At 38.7% G+C, this 18,036-nt stretch overlaps 1 long non-coding RNA gene across 2 annotated transcripts in view; it reads right to left on the bottom strand.

Annotated features, from left to right (window-relative positions):
- LOC120493501 (uncharacterized) overlaps positions 1–18,036 on the bottom strand; it is a 153,952-nt gene that overhangs the window by 46,524 nt on the left and 89,392 nt on the right. Inside the window, exon 4 of one of the 2 annotated variants that reach the window (XR_005625732.2) lies at positions 13,463–14,708. The exons of the other annotated variant lie outside the window; for it this stretch is intronic. This is a non-coding gene — a long non-coding RNA (uncharacterized LOC120493501). Of the gene's footprint in view, positions 1–13,462; positions 14,709–18,036 lie in introns of those variants that run through there. 2 annotated transcript variants of the gene reach the window in all.

Genomic DNA, 18,036 nt, shown 5'->3' with positions numbered 1-18,036 from the left:
TGAAGTTCAGACACCATCTTGAATGCTTCTCAGATGCGTATTGCTGTAAAGGAAATTGGCAGCGTTGTCTATGGAAAGCTACACTATAGTCAAGCTGCCAAATTTGGGGTGGGTGATTTTCTTCTTCCCTTGCCAAGAGTGTTGCGGGTAACAGAATCCACTCACACCGTGATGTTCTATTCTTCAGCAATGCTAAGCCTCAGGAAATTTTGCTTGGAGTTTGAAATCCTGTCACAAAGATTTGAGTTTCCACACATGTGCCATACTGACTCAATGTGCCAGGGCAACAACTTATGTAAGAGTAGTTCACCACATGTGAATATACACGTACTGTTAGCTTTCCATATACAATTCCTACAAACCCTTTTTTTTTTCTGAACTGGAAAATAATCATTGGAGGATTGTCTACCGCTATTGCCAATCATATCATAGGTGCACCTTGAATACATGTGTATACATCCAAATCATCATTTCCCCTGGGAAAAAATTGGGAAAATACCTTATGAGGTATAAATTCCTTTTACCTTGAAAATGAGGTATCAGTTTACACCTGATATCTAATTTATACCTTAAGAGGTATAAATGAGGCATCAACTTTTTTCTTACACTTACAAAATTGGTGGAGAATCATTTTTCACTCAGAAATGATTACATGTAAATTAATAGCCACTACCCGATGGAAAACATTTAAATAAAAATTACATAATTTCCCTTGTTTGGTGAACTAGTCTTTTAAGAACAAAGAGTTTTGCATATTCCTATCATTTTTGTTGCACCCAGTTTTCCCATGACATAGTGTCTACCTTCCCGATGCAATGGTTCTACGTTAACTAATGCATCATAATGGGGTTGAACATTGAGTAATGAGACCCAGTGCAGATCCAAATGAATTCCTACACTTCATTTTAACTGGGCAGCAGCAAGCATACATCATTATGCTTTGTCTTTATAGAAAGTGTGGGAATCCAGTTACTGAATTCATTGAAAGTTCACATTCTCTCAATTCATCAGGTCCTCGTACATCCTTTTGAGTGATTTCGGCACAAGCTAAAAAATTTTGAACACCATATCCTACTGCCATAATAACCCAATACCCTGCAAAGAGTTGTTTGCTTTAATAAAACCACTGTTTTCCTTGGGTCAAAGCAGTCAAAGGCTGAATTGCATTCGGATCACATCATGTAAAAGCACGTAGGTCCTGTAGGGACACGATGACATGGTAAGATGGGATGCTGTACTGTTTATAATTCAAATAACATGTGCGAATATGAACACTGATCTGCACTTGAGACAACATGTCCGCTGTTTTCCTTCATTAGCGATGACGAGGAGCCCATGCTGACCGGAGATCAGCCTATGCTGTATTATTCAACCATGAAATCCACTTTAATTGTGAATTTCAAACACAGCTGTTGTCACTGTATCTATGAAAATGAGACAACCAAAGTGGTCACAGATCTGACGTAAACATTAGCAAAGGGGCCTCGGAAGTCCTCAGTGAACTCCCAGAGTTCATATGGGTGTGAAAGAACAGTATTCTTTATTCAAAACCTCAGGATCCTGTCTATTATTGTGTAATGTTGTGAAAAGAAGACCCACAAAAGCTTCTACAACCAGCCCTGTTGTACAATGGCATTGGTTTTTGGTGGATCGAAAACATAGGATTCCAAAATAAAGAGAAAAAAGGGAGGGGAGTATTCAATCGTATACACTGGGGTGGGGTGTTCTAGCAGTGGTGTGAAGTTCTTTTGAGCTTCAGTGCTGTGCACATTTCCATAACAGGAAAGGCCAGTCCGGCTGGCCCAAGAGGCTCTGTTTCATCTAGCTACCCTGAGAACTCTCCACTCCACTACTTCTCGTCCCATGATGCCTCACAACTCGCACTCACTTAAAGTCTGGGTTTTTGAGGATGCTCACTGTTGAAGTGCAGCATATAATCTTGGATATATGTACTACAACAACTAGCTAAGTTTTCTCCAATCCAGAAAAAAAAGTCTTCATTTTTACTTTAAGTCATCGTTTTTGTCTTTTGACAAAAATGTTATTAGATTTAGCCAGGATTCCATTCTTTTTTTTTAAATGGTATCAAATTTGAATAAAATTTCAGATGAGGAAAATAACATTTTAGTATCTAATATTCATAACTTTACTTTTATGTTAGTATTTTTAATTAACAATATGAATTTATAACTTAATTAGTGAGTATACTGTGAAATATTTATGCATTAGTTATTCATTTTTAAACATTTTATTGCTTTGTTACCAAAAGAGCACATTTATATAGTAACTTACACATTCATACATGACAAAAATTACTTTTCTTTATCTTTATCTTTTGGAGATAAGTCGTATTATTCTGTTTTGATGTTTAATCGATCTACTCAAGAGGGTGCAGGCTGATACGTTCTTTACATGCAATCTGGAAGCAATCAGATCATAACAGATCAGATATTGCACAAGCTGATTGGCCTCTGCTGATCCTGCAGCCAACGAGAATGCTTGCTCAACATTTAAATAGTCTGGATCACAGTTTGCTGTAGGCTAGTCCAGCAGCGCACTATTAGGGCGTTTTCACCCCTGAAAGTCTGCACCAAGGTCCAAACCAAAGTTCATGTTTTGATACATTTTATACATTTGGTAAGTTTTGTTTTGGTGTCACATTGCAATAATGCGAGCATACTAAAAACTTCAAATGACATACTTGGGTCCTATCGTCATCATCTATGTGGGCTGCATCTTGACTTTGATTGGTGTGTAAACGGACGTGCGTCTGACGTCAGCATATTGTCAATTTGGCGGGTAACTTTGGCATAAATGACCAGACACATATCGTCGCCACTATACTGTTATTATTATGGCATTACCTGCACCATCAGCTATGCTCGAGAGTAGTTCAAATTCGCCAAATAAACGTCCTCATTGTACGAACATTTTATCGTCACCGGCAGGAAAGGAGGAGAAGACTGCAAGCAATTCTGTGGGAACTTCCTGTAAATGGTCTGAAAGTCCAAACCATACAGAAAAAGCTTTCACGCTAGACACGAACCAAACCTTAGTTCAGTTTGATCCGGACCGAGACTACTTATTTTCGTCTGACCAAATTTCGTTTGTCTGGTCCAGACCGTGGTCCGGTGGAGATTTCACATCTGTAATTTTGATTCGGATCAAACTGAAAAGTCCGAAAACCCAGACCAAAAAAAAAGGTACGTGTGAAAGTGCCCTTAAAAGTTCCTCTAAAACCCTCAACCTCCCCCAGCTCCACCTTCTGCTATGGGATTTATGTATGTCTATTTATGCAGCAGCAGCACATCTTATATGCTCACAGTAATGTGTCTGAGTATCTATTAGCAAGTTCAAATCAACAGCAGCAGTAGCAGCGTCATAGCAGATTTAGTCCGCCAAGACCTAAACCGCACTGCACTCTTTATATTACTATATTATATCTAGATATAGATATATCTAGATATACTGCGTTATTTTTGTACACCTCAGGCCTGGTTTAGTTAAAATTGTTTAATTACCATAATTGATGTTGGTGAAAAATAAAAATGGCTAACGAGTCTGTAATTTTGTGGCAACAATGAAGAAAGTGTGTGCACAATACCAGCCCAGATATCACTACACACAACGCTGGGTGATAAATTGCCTAGCGTTCCTTAGAGCACTATATTTAAATCAAATAAAGCATCTTATTTTACTGCAACGCGGGCACATTCAATGCCAAACTGTCTTCCTGCCTTTGAGGAGGGCAAATAAAGACCGTTTTTGTATATTTTTCAAGTACGCCCACAGAAAATGAGTGTCTTTTTCCCACTGGGTAAGCAGTTACAGAAGCTGACGCTTTATTAAGGCTTGAGCCGCTGTTGTGTTTGGCAGGAGTATCATGATCGTTTGAAGTGGAGTCTGGACCAGGCCAAGCAACAATGCTGCAACAGATTCTGGGTTTTCTCAGTAAAACGGGCCATTAAACAGACCCTTGATGATGGTAAAATGGCTTCCTGGATTTCTCAAAACAGAGAGAGAAAAGGAAAGAGGAGCGAGCAATGGAAAGGCAAAAAAAAAAAAAAAAAAAAGGCAAGATCAGCTAAATATTATTTAAGAACAAATTTCTGTAGAAATTAAAAAAGAAGGAAACAATATTAGTTGCATTCTTGAGAATTAAAATACTTAACATTTAAGTTTGTCGATTAAGCCATTGTTTTAAATTTTGAAAAAAAGAAAAAACATGTAAAATTGGTTTCAAATTGTTTATGTAAAGTGTCTATGAAATACACATCATAAGAGTAAAAGTCTTGTCTTAAACTACTAAGAAACAAATGAGACAAAACAAAAACAAACTAATCTCATGATCAAAAGTTCGACAACAGTAAGCAACAGGGTCAAACTTTAGATTAGGGTCCAATTTTCACTATTTACTAACTATTAATGAAGAAAACAAACTCATAATCACTTATTAATAGTAAGGTAGTTAACTTTAGGAATTTTGTAAAATATAATCATGCAGAATAAGGCATTAATACAAGTACTAATAAAGCCAATATCCTAGTAATATGCATGCTAATAGTACCTAAAAATATCTAATGATAAATATTTCAACCTGCTATTGTAACTTATTTTATTATAATAAAAAATTATAAGCAAACATTTACTTGATTATTGTAGCTTTTTATGGTTTATTTACTATTACAGTTTTATTTACATTTTTTAAAGTGGGGGGGCCTCTGTCTTGTTGATTTCATCAGACATTGTGACAAATGCAGTGGGAAAAATGAAGCAATGATGAGCTTTGGTAACACAGTTTTAGTAGCCAAAAATAAATCTGAAACAACGAAACAAATGAAAGGAGGTTCAGGTGCATCTCACACACACACACACACACACACACACACACACACACACACACACACACACACACACACACACACACACACACACACACACACACACACACACACACACACACACACACACACACACACACACACACGCACACACGCACACACACACACACACACACACACACACACACCTTTGTACACCTCCATAGATGTAATGGTTTTTATACTGTACAAACTGAATATTCTAAATTTTCAAAACACATCACTTGGTGTGAATTATAAACTTTCCTCATAGGGACCAAAAAATATCTACAAGGTAAAAAATGAACTGGTATTACTAGCTTTGTGGGGACAAAAGAAGGTCTAAAAGACAAAAAAAAAAAAAGTGTCTTATGACCACACACGATGATGACAAAGTGTATAAAATCCCTCTATTGGCTCATAGCAATTTCCAACAAAACATAATATTAGATCATCAAAATAATATTATAAACCCATCGGCATCATCATTTTGAATGGATGAAGAAAAGGAGAAGGAGACTGTATCTTTTTCAAAAACAGTATAAATTACTATGGCAGATGGGCGCTGTGCCCTTAAACTCATTAACAATGCTAGAGGTGACAAACAAGTTCAAATGACCTTGGTATAATAATTAGACGCAATGTAAAATGACAGAATGCAAAATAGGCGGCAGGCTGAACTGCATTTGTTCTGTTGTTACTCACTCTTGCTCCAAATGCATGTGATTGAGACATGAGATGTTTAGCAGAATGTCACAGGTGCTCTTTTACAAAAGACAGCAGACTGACGAGGAATTATTCAGCTCCAAAATGACAAAAAAAAAGAAAAAAAAGAAAAAAAAAGCACCATAAGCGTAGCACACAATATTTTAAGACTTCTGCAAGTATAAGAAAATAAGGCATGCGTGTTTGAAACAAATCAGGTAAATAATTATAGATTTTTGGTTTATTTGTGGGTGAACTGTTGCTTTAAGACATGGGGCTTTTGTCCAGTGAAGTGCTTTCTTTGCAAACACTGTACAGTAACACACCCAATGGTAGTCCATTATAATGCATAATTAACAAATGACCTGCTTTGTTTAAAGCATGAAAGTAAAGCGATGTGGTTCTGGGAATGTTCTGTACAGGTTCTGTTGTCTGGGCACGTGAGGGTGGGGAAGGAATTCTGGGAAACAATGAACTTTCTAGACTGTTTAGAGGGTGTGACTATAGAGATTACAAGATGATTGAGTGGCCATTTAAGTATTCGTATTGTGTAGAGTTGGGCCTGGGAGAATTATCAGTGGTAAATATTTGGATATATTGTTAAAGGAGATTAATAATGAATTAAAACGTTTAATTAATCCACCCAGAACGGCCTATTTAATTGTTATAAGTGGATTGCTCTCTGTGATTGTTACACCCTCTAATCCATAGAAGAATGAAATGTGCCAGTCATGAATAGGATCATGATCACTGTAAAATTAGATGAATTGCAAAGATATTTTCAGTTGCTTTACAGTGCATTTAGGACAAGTTCCTGTGATTGAACTCTCAGAATCTCTAGAAGTGTAATATCCAAAAGTGCACTTCATCTTCCCTCTGCTTAGGATGCACAAATTAGACAAGTGGCCTGGTCAGAATGACTCTCCCTCTCTCTCTCTCTCTCTCTCTCTCTGCACTGTAATTAATTTAATTGATTGGCTGAGTGCCAGTCAGCCTGTGATTTGTGTCGTGGCCCAGACAGACAAGCAAGCCAAAGACCCCTCAGCTGAGGCGGGACAGGTGCCCACTCCAATGCCTGTCTGGGACAGTCTATTTGATTGGAATGCTGTTTGAAGTCCCCTGGGAGAACTCAAGAACATTATAATATATGCAGCATGTAGTCATGTGATGTAGGTTTGTCCCTTTGGGGAAACAGAAGAAAGAAAAAAAAAAAATGCACAAAAAAAGAAAACATGTTGATGAACATCCTGGCTTTGGATTACATCAAACTAATAAAATTGATGTCTTTTGTGAATTTATGTTGTGTTTTATAGCCTAGGAGAAAACGCTTTATGTGCCTCATGGTAAATAAACTGTATTACAAAATTGTTAAACGAGAAACGTTAAATAATGTATTTTTAAGGTTTTATAGTGTATTGTTTAACACCATGCAGGCGAAACGAGCAAAGTGTTAATATTTATGAGTATTATATCAAAAAATGCGACTGAGAACTTCATTAATAAGACAGTTGAACGCAATAGAGTCAAAACATAATGCTACGATTTTAATATGCATAAATTGTGATACGTACAAATGTGTACGTCGGTGGATTTGTTCATACGTAAATAAAGTACGTTTTTGTGCTGTCAATACGTAAATATTTTACATTTTAGTACTGCAATATACGTCAGTATTATACGTTTCTGCGCATATAAAACGTAATTATATGTACAACGTATGATAGAACTACACTTTACGTACAAATACATACATATTCGCATGCGATCACGTTGCCAATGCTGCATTTATTTGATGAGAAATACAATGAAAACCGTGATATTGTGATATATTATTACAATTTAAAGGAGTTGTATGCAAGATTGTGGCCAAAACTGGTACTGCAATCACTTTCAAATTAGGGTGTTTCCCCACCTTCCCCCATGACTCGAGGTTGCCAGATATGCTGCAGGTTCCAGCAGGAACGTAGGCTGCTACAAGAAGCTTCCAATGGCAAGTGACGAGTCCTACACAGTGCGTTTTTTTCTGTTAATTATTTATTTCGGACTTTGTAAAGTATTTCGGATTCATATCGAGTTTTTTGGGGTTTCGCAACGTTAGATTTTTTTTTATCTGATTCCGACACGTTTGAATCTGCAGTTGTGGTAACTGGAGAAGAGCTGGCAACCCGAATGCCACAACACTACTGACTTCGTGATTGGTAGATCGGTGGAGGGTGACGCATCAGAACAAAACACAACGTGACAACATCAACATCAGTCAAGGCCTGCGACTTCACTTTTTAAATGACAATATCCTGGCAGGACTACTGTCAGTGATATAAGTATTTGAAATTAACATGATTTCTTATTGTCTAGTGACAAATCAGGGAAAATATATGATTAATTGAAATAAATTTCTTGCATACAGCTCCTTTAAAATAAATGTGTAGTTCTGTCATGAAACTACCGGAGTTCCTCCGAAACCCTCCACCGTCCTCAGCTCCACCTGTATAGATCTGCTGGGTTCATTTATACATATGCTATTTGTGCAGCAGCAGTATGTCTTACATAACCAGTGTATCACCGTATGTATTGGCATTAGCAAGTTCCTTTACTTGCTCTTCAGCAGCAACAATAATCAAGAAAAACAGCAATAATCAACAGCAATAATCAACAACAACAGCAATAATCAACAGCAGAAGCGTGGCAGATCTATTCCGCTAAGACCACATACATTAACATTGTCATATCCATTGCCATGCTAAAAATCTGCCAAGAGTTGTCATGATAGGACTTATTTTAACTGTTTTATATTTGAATATATTTAAAAATGTAATTTATTATTGTGCTGTAAAGCTGAATTTTTTAGCATCATTAGCAATAGCAATCATTCTAGTACTTGCTGAGCAAAGGTAATTTCTTTTAAAAATACTAGATGTAAGCCCAAACTTTTGGATATCTAAAAAAAAAACAAAAAAAAAAAACAAAAAAAAAACACAAACTTTACTTTTCTAGTTAACAACACTTAGTGTATAACATCTTTGAATTTCCATTGATTTTAAATCACAATTGTGCTTCCTGTGTGCTACCCCAATTCTAATTCTAATTCGCACACTGTCCTGCCAAAAAATAAAGTGGGGACAAAAATCCAATAAATCCCATTAAAATAGTCCTAAATGCATGTTTGCCATTGTTAGTTGAGTGGGTGACACAGACCAGAGGGAAGGATTGTAAATGAATACCCACTGTGGCCATTTCTGCAGCTCAATGTTTCCTGTAAAGCCAAAGAGAAGTGGAAACGGGGATTAACGGGAATAAGGCCGAGAAGAACGGCTCAGACCCAGCAGGGGAGCAGGACAGAAAGTCGAGTGAAGGAGGAGGGGAAAGAGAGCGAGGAAAAGAATATGGGGCAATGAAGGCGGTGGACACTGACAGTAAAGGAGAGAAGAGGCAGCAGGCGTACTGTAATTCTACTTTAGCTCTTCAATTCCTGGCACAGGCTGACTGTGACCCCCCCGATGACTCAGAGCAGGTTGATCACACCACTTTTACAGCAGGTCTAGGATCAGTCGTGAGCTCCTTCCATCAGAGGGATGGCTCTGAATGAGTCACAGCATGATGATCTCAGCTGATCAGGGCACTGCAGGTATCAGTTCTGGCTTTCATCGTATTACCTTCATCCAGTTACGCTCGCATATATGCATATACGGTCACTACATACATTTACAGATAACAATATTCTTTTACCGTCTGTGATATGGGGGCTGATGCTGTGCTGATGAATCTACAGTAAATGTACATGTATATCTTGTGAGAATTCCCCTTCAAATATACACGACTGTGATGATGTCATATTCTATATGTGTTTTCTTGATTTGTCATCTTGGATTACAGCCCATTCTCACTCCCAAGGCGTCACCTAACTGACGCCTTGGGAAGCATTTGGACATGCTTCAATATCTGACGCTTTAGGCGCCCTTTAGCGTCAGTTAGATGACGCCCTAGGATCGCGTGTACCCTACCCCCACCCCACACCTAAACCTAACCGCGTCCTCTAACTGACGCTTTCCTTTAGCGTCAGTTAGATGACGCCGAAGGATCGCGTCATGTAAGTGACGCTAAAGGGCGCCTAAAACGTCAAATATTGAAGCATGGTCAAAGGTGACGCCTTGGGGTGAGAATGCGTTGTGGATTATACACAATTCAATGAACCATGTAAAATTTCAAATATCAGTGCAAGACAGATGACCAGAAGGTAGCGAGGTTTAATAAAATTTCTGCACGCCTTGTGCAATTAATTAAATACAATTTGTGCAAGGTATTTGTGGTTCAGATGACATGTCAAGTTGCTAGATGGTCTGTTAGTCGGACTAAATAAACCTGACTTGTATGAAGTACTAAAGCAAACGAATGATTGCGTTAGTCCAACTGAAACTGAACTTTTAAAGTAGGCTGTGCAGATAGCAGTAAAACTACAAACTGTGCCTCCAAAAGAAAACAGTTTGATATCTCTAGTTTGTTTGCTTTAGAAATGCATGTCCAGCTGCCAAGTCTCATGAGATTGCATTATAAAATTTCCCATGTGTCAACATGAAAAATGAAGTGATGAGCTAAATTGTGCTTCAAGTTCTTGCATTCAACCTGCTAACATCTTTTCTCTACAACACCTTGCGCCAAAACAAAAATGCTCCCATTATAATAAACAAAGCTGTCTAAAAGTGATGAAATATTTCCCTACGCAAACTTGAATGATTCATCACATTGACCAACAGGAAGCTGCTTGGCTTGAAAGTGACTTTGAAATTTGCAGAAATTTCGCTAATGTGATGCATCTATGGAGATCTGCGCAAAACATGCAGAAAAAAAAAATAGAAATCAGGGCCACAAATAAAAAAAAAAATGATGATCCATTCATTTGTTCCCTTGTTTTAGGCCCAATTTTAGGTCCATGTTGTACCATAACTAAAATATTTACCTTCACAGACAACATCACCTGCCAGCTGATTGGCTGCAACTGTGTCTTATGCTAAAAATGATTCTCTTACGAGAGGTTCTCTCGTATTGCATAAGTTAGCTTACGCTACGGGAAATATTCAACTTTAAGATATAGAAGCCAAAAAATAATTTTAAAAAAATCCTTAATTTTGAATTCATTGTCAACAAAGTGCAGACCTAGATCAGGCTGTCTAGCGTGCTCATTGGCTGCCCTGCGGCAACTGCAGCAGCCTAACACTGAGCCCAGAGTGATATGTCCAATAAGGGGGCGCCCGCATCGCATCATAGCCCCCCAGAATGGGCGTGGCTTAGCATAGATAAGCGGGGCTCGGAGGCTGTGTCCCTGATTTTCATCTCTTCAGCGAAGCTCTCCACATCACTGGACGAGAGAAGCCACCGCCGTCTGAGGAGTGAACAGCCAGCTTAGGACAGAGTGGTCACGGCCGCGCCCAACAGACTCGACGGCTGTTTCCTTTATCACCGCCATCAAGCCATCAAGCATAACGCGGCCTGCGCCTTCCCTTCCAGACCTCGACACGGAGCTTGCAAAATCGTGGAATGCACCATTCTCCGCAAGGCTCTAATCTCACGTCTCCACGTCGCTCTCCCAAGTGGACGGCGCCGCCAAGAAGGGATATCGCTCTATCCCCCCAGTGGAAGAAGCGGTTGTGCACCTTTGTCTGGACTCTGCGAGATGGTGCTCAAAGTCTGCTCTCCCGTTCAAAGCCTGCAGGACCACGTCCGCCTTTGTTGGCCGCACGTATGTCGCTGCCGGATAGGCCGCGTCCGCCCTACACTCGATGGCTGTACTACAGATCCTCCAAGCCGATCTCCTTAATGAGTGGGATGAGAAAGGCCCGGATGCAGCTGCCGTCATGGACCTGAGAAGTGTGACGGATCTTTCCCTTTGTGCTACCAAGTCTACAGCTCAGGTAGGTGCATGGAAGTGCTAACCGACACAGAGAGGCATCTCTAGTTGATGCTTGCTGACATGAAGGAGTCTGAATGCGCCACTTTTCTCAACACGCCGTTCTCCCCCACTGGGATCATCAACCGCTTCTCCGAGTTTCAGAAGACCACTCAGGCCATGAACCTGTTCCTGCCGCGACGCTCTAGTTCCTCTGCAGGTCGCCCCCATTAGACCAGCCGCCTGCACAAACCACTTCACAGCGGCCAGGACAGCCTAGCCAGCCCTTGCAACAATGACAGGGCGGCCACCCTAGGTCACGCTCGGCCAGCCCAAGCACGCAAGGCCCTCCTAGTGGCAGCAAGAGGGAAAAGACGGCTGAGTCTCGCCGAGGCTGGATCACCGTCAAAGCTCCTCTCCCTGTCAGCCCCCTTTGAACAGGCTACTGCAGTAGTACATTCAGCAGCTAACAGCGCAGTCTCATCCCAAGACGTCATATAACTAGGGACGTCTTTTGACCATATATCAACATCCGCCTTTTTTAGATACCCTTAAACGTTGGTTATATGACGTTATCGGATCCTAACTCTACCCCAGACCTAAACCTACCCCGTCACCTAACCGACGTTAAAGGTAAAGCGTCAGTTGTATGACGGCCCGGGATCGCCATGTAACCGACCTTTAAGGGTTCCCTAAAAAGGCGGATGTTGACGTATGATCAAAAGACGTCCCAAGACGTCAGTTATATGACTACTTGGGATGAGACTGTGTTACAGCTAACGAGCCGGTAATACGACCCGCTCGTCTGCACGCAACCGCCGTTTTCGCGGCGACCCAGAGAAATCTCATAAAGAGTACAATGTCTGATTGTCCGGCTCACACTGATTGTGTTTTAAGTATAGAAAAATTGCCCACATGTTAGTGTTCACTCCTACATACAAGCAAGACACTTCCCGTGTCACCCAAAGAGCCCACTCTCATAAAGCTAGCAAATGCCGCTCGAGTATAGCCGCCGTACTCAAGCACCGAGGGTGTGTGCCACGACCATACCTCAGGTTCAGTTTCTCGAGCCCACACGCAGTGCGACGATCAGAACCCGGAGGCCATCCTGCCTCTAGCTACATGTATAAAAGCGTGGGAAGCAATTCCCGGGGTTTCAGAATGGGTGCTATGCACAATAAGGCAAGGCTATTGCTGTGTCTGGAACTTTTTTCACAATATCTTTATTTCGATCTTTCAAATTTTGCAGACTTCTTACATTCACAAACAGCTATATTAGGCTACACACTGCATGATATTCAAAAAAAGCATAAAAGGGGCAAGAATTGTGCCAACTGACCGCATCTTTTATGTGCACATGCCATTTGCGTTGTCTATGCACCCGAGTGTTTAGCATTTTAGCACCTATTTTTGAGTGTGAATATGGGGCCGAAAGTTCTTGCACTGAAATACACACAAAAGTGATGCTACCGTTTACACTTGACTTCGCACTTGAGTTTCCTTTCAGTGGTCTGGAGGTAAATATTTGTGCTCATTAAACATTAAGTCTTTCATACTCCCATTGTTTTCCGCTTCATTTTCAACTTTCTCTAATTATCTCAAGCTGCTGTAGTTGATTTTGGTGCACAGAGAGGATTTTGGACCTTGTACAGTTGCATGTAGGAGTATATGAGAAGTCTCAGGGATCAGTTGAGTGCCAGGCTCCTCTGTCTCCATGAGGTGTTTTACTTTACTCTTGACTTTGCCGGCACCCCCAACACATGGATTTACATACCAGTGAGAGACAGGGACTTCCCTCTTTATCTCTAACACACACACTTATCTAGAAGGGATGTGCTGAAAACACAGATAGCTTTTTTATTGCTTACATTTGCCTTCATACTGTTTATATAATGAATGATAATAATATTGTTAGTCACAATCTGACTGAACTGCAGTGTGAATGAGTGCAATACGTTCAGTTATGAGAAATATAAACTTTCCATACTGTATGCAAACAAGCAACACGTTCTGCCTGTGTGGTTCTGTATTGAGAAAGCAACAGAAAGAGAAAGAAAAAGTTTAGAACAAGAAAGTGAAAGAGGAATCCCGAATCCAGATTATGCTGATAAATGTTGATCCAGATTTGATGGACACTTTGACTTTGCTGTTTCCCTCACAACACACCAAAAAACACTTTTTTCCACTACAAAACAACACATTATGTGATTCTTCAATAATATAAGTTTATATTCCGAGAAAGATTGGTTTTAAAATCGTACAAATTTAATTAGCACATTTAGAAGAAAACAAAATCATACTTTCAATTATTGTTAATTTATGTGCAAATAATTTTAGATAGATTATTATCTATGTAAAATAGATAATATATTTAGTTATTATTCTTTTTTATTTTGAGGAATTCCAGGGCTTTTATTTTTATATACACTAAATCAGGAAACTCTTGTTTAAAATAAGGAGAATTGTACTTTGTGCAGTTTTGTATTATGTTTACAAGTGTATTAATTTTTGTTACACACAAATGGTCACTGTCCCCAATACTTACTGTTTTTGGAAATCATTTTATATTTGCTTATCATAGATATGCAGAATAGCATAGTACATCTCTTTTAGGACTAACATTGATTCCTGGACATGTGATAAATGTATTAATGACATATAATTAGGAGAAGTTTCATTTGACATTATATCAAATGGCTCTAATTGAGGAATCACCCTTTCACAGTAAGCATATTCTGTGAAAATCACAAACGACTTTTAACCAGAAACAGCCCACAGTTTGGTTTATTGTACATGAGAGGGATTTTTTATCGTCCGCCCCGTTACTCAGTGCACAGATGTAAAGTGCAAGAGAAAAGCCCCCTGTTCAGCAAGCGGAGCCCCTCACATTCAGTACACCCACTCGAGAGATGCTCTGTCTGCCCCCCATCTGGACTCCTCACGCTGATAACACACACACACCCATGCACGCACACACACAAAAAGATGTATTAATTATTTAACAAGCAGATCAGCCAATCTAATTCCCAGGCCAGAGGTAAAAAGTTAAGGGAGAAAGCTCTATGCCATTTAATTTCACACACAAAAAAAAAACCCTCCATCCTCCTTTGTCTTTCCCTGATTTTGCTCCGCAACAGAATGAAACTGTGGCACCATGAATCAGCACTAAAGTCACATGATCATCGGGAGATCCCTCAACAGCACAGTCATGTGATCGGCTGGAAGCTTCTCCCACAGCCAGAGCTGCTTCCCAGAAACCGGAGCTGAAGGGGAATTAGAAAGAGAAAGAGAAAGGGAAAGAGAGAGTGCTAAATTTATGTGTTTTTGTTTGTGTGTGCATTTTGTCTGACCTTTCTGATTGTGGTTTAGTTAACCCATACTGTATCATATGAGATGCACATATTTCTAAGGGCTCTAAATTATCAACATGATCAAAATGTTGCGGAAAACCTTGTTGTGCACAATCTACATGCCTTCTGTCATCTGATTGATAGTTTTTCTTCTTAGTTTTTGGCACATCTGCCCCAAATTGCATACTTTTACTCAGTTTGTCCCTCTAAAAAAAAAAAAAAAAAAAAAAACTGGTGTTCTTTCCACCTTGGTATGAGCACAATATTCTCACAATATCATACTACAGTATATGAGCCATTTAAGCTTGATGTATCAAATATGATACTCAAATTTAAAAAAATAAAGTGTCTAAGAGGTTTAAAATACTGTTCCATAAAAAAGTGGCATTTGTCAGGCAGGGTTAAGCAATACCAACAATAAAAAAATGCCCTAATGTTGTTATTCTAGATCTATAATAAAATAAAATGAAATAAATGGCCTATTAAAGATCATCACACAATCACATATACTCCTACACCTCAGGTTTAATGTCACAATATGATACAGTAGTAGAGTCTGGATGAGAAAACACTGTGGTGGTTTCAGTGGAGTGGGTGTAAATGCACTGGTGGTTTTATATCGAGGAGCCACAGGGTACAGATCCAGCCTCATTACCATACAGATCCTTATTCTCTAATAAAGTTACATTGGTAACACTTTTGGGGTCTTGTGCTATATAAGTTCCCTTTAAAAGTTCCAAGTGTGTCAAAAACGTTTGATATACAAAGACGACGCACTCGTATTACTATGAATGGCAAGTTGGAATAAGTTCTGCCTTCTAAATAAAAGATCCAATCACAACTTTACTTGTAGCTATACTTGCATGACCGAAATATCTGCCCGAGAGGGGTTTCAAAGATGGCCACAGAGTAAAATGACTTGCCTTAAAGGGACTTTGGTGCCATTTAGGCTATTCTAAATTTACATACACTTTGCTGGGTTGTTTTAACCCAATTTTGGGTCAAATATGGACAAACCCAAACGTTGGGTTAAAAATGTATTTAAAAAATTGTAACCCAATGGCTGGGTTTGTCCATATTTGACCCAAAGTTGGGTTAAAATAACCCAGCAATTTTTAGAGTGTAACGTCATGTAAAGCCTTAGGGCCAGATTTACTAAACAGGGTAAATTTTCCATAAAAGCGCAGATGGGAGTGGAAAGTTCAGCGTGTGATCTACTGAAGATTATAATTTCCATAACGACCAACACAATCTACCAAGAACAGCACAGATAACTATCTGGTTTAAGACATGCTTTTTGGGGGGATAAATAATGGCGCCAATACGTAAACCGACTAGTGTAAACCTTAGTAAATCACCTTGCGTGATTTATTTAAATACTTTCCTCCCATCATTTCTTTGCGTCTGAAAGGGAAAACAATCTACAACTGCAAATGCAATAAGATCAGCCACTAAAAAAATAACCCTGTTCAGGCCTCTTCATGTTTTCAAGTTTTTCACTGTGTATTTTATCAGTAGTTTTTAATGCCAAAAGAGGGTTTGCGTTGGTGGAAGCCGCATATTTTTTTTCCCTGCGCTGGTTAGTTAATCTGGCCTTTAAACCGTTAACTGTCATGGAAGTTCATAAGTTATTAATTTAAAATGGAATTCATTTTTAGTGGAGTTTGATTAGCATATTGCTAAGCTAAAAGCATAATACTCCATTACACATATCAATAGCATACTTTTTTATTACACTAAACTAAATTTTAAACTAAACTAAATTTTATTGCACTAAACTAAATTATTCAAAATAAAATAAAACTACATACAATACAACTACTACTACAATACAACTGCATTTGAAACTACAAAGTCAAATACAAAAAACATTTACATAACGAGATTATTCATAGGCTCTTTTCGTTTTGATAAATCGAGTCATTTTCCGACATGTCATCTTGTCATAAAGCCTTTGTTTGGGGGAACGTTTTAGAATCGCGGTTGTTTTTCAGTAGCCTCTTTGTTTACTGTTATCCATTTCATCATCTATATATTTTTTTAAATATACAACCATGGTGTCTGTAGGAAAGTACAGTACATGGGCGTATACAAATCTTTCAAAGCGAACGATAATGAGTAGATCTTAAAAAAAAATATTTTATCCGCTCACGTTATTTTTACCAGTGAATGAAAAGAGGCAAGTGTTTCCTGACCGCAGTTCAGGGGTGTAGATGTATTACGGATTATTTGTAAATTGATTTGTCTGTCAATGAACTATGTCATAATGCTTTTTAACACCCTGCTAGAGTTCTGGTTTTGCCCACCTGTGGTTTGGGTTCACCATTCATTGGTTCTAAAAGTAAGTTGCACGTACTGATTCTGTAGGAGGCTGGAGTTTCTGGGTCTCTGCTCATCACTTGTTACGCTCACAGAGTTACAGTAAATACTTAGAGCATGCTCACATAGGTACTTTTTGATCTGAAAAAAGTGAACACTTTTCCAATCCATTTATACAAGACAGCATTTTTGTTTTACTGGCAGTTTGTGATTCTGTGTGATATTTGAGTATTGTAAGTAATCTTTCTTTTAGTGGTCGTTTTACTTGAATAATTATCCTACATTACCATAGGCTAATTAAGAATTATTTTGTGGAATCTGTACTTAAGTACTATTGAAATTTCAGAAGAATAAAAAGACACATTACTCCCTTCCCAATTCATTTGGAATTTCAAAATACATTATCATAACTAAATATGATTAAAAAAACATTCAATTTGCATACAATATGTATAAATGGCCACAGCTGTTACTTGCCTGTGTTAATGCTAGCCAAAATTGATTAATTTGTGTCAAATGTGAACAGGGTTAAATTATTTACTGTAGGTATTTATCTATAAAATAATTCTAAAAATCACATTTGACCGTAAAGTTAGCAGGTTTACAACAAGTTAACAGGTTTCACGATCGAGTAAAATGTTGACTCAGTAACTTAGGGGTAATTTCTATGTACTTTTTACACCCTACAGTGTAAGTAAATTGTTAATTTTTTTCATTCATTTGTGGGATTGTGGCAGTTCAAGCCTCCCTATTTTTGGAGAAAGTCGTCATGAGCTAACAGTGTGTGAACCTACAGTTATTATAAACACTGCTGAGGGACTTACAGTAACAGCCTTGTGAAAATGACAGCACCCAAAATGTATACGACTGTGATATTTCCCCCTCAAGTATACACTTGTAATCCAATGGAAACATTTGAGAT

Source organism: Pimephales promelas, chromosome 13 (assembly GCF_988280905.1).
Source record: "Pimephales promelas chromosome 13, fPimPro1.hap1.1, whole genome shotgun sequence".
NCBI lineage: Eukaryota > Metazoa > Chordata > Actinopteri > Cypriniformes > Leuciscidae > Pimephales > Pimephales promelas.
Note: the sequence above shows the minus strand (reverse complement) of the source record. Positions and strands in the feature narration are given on the sequence as shown.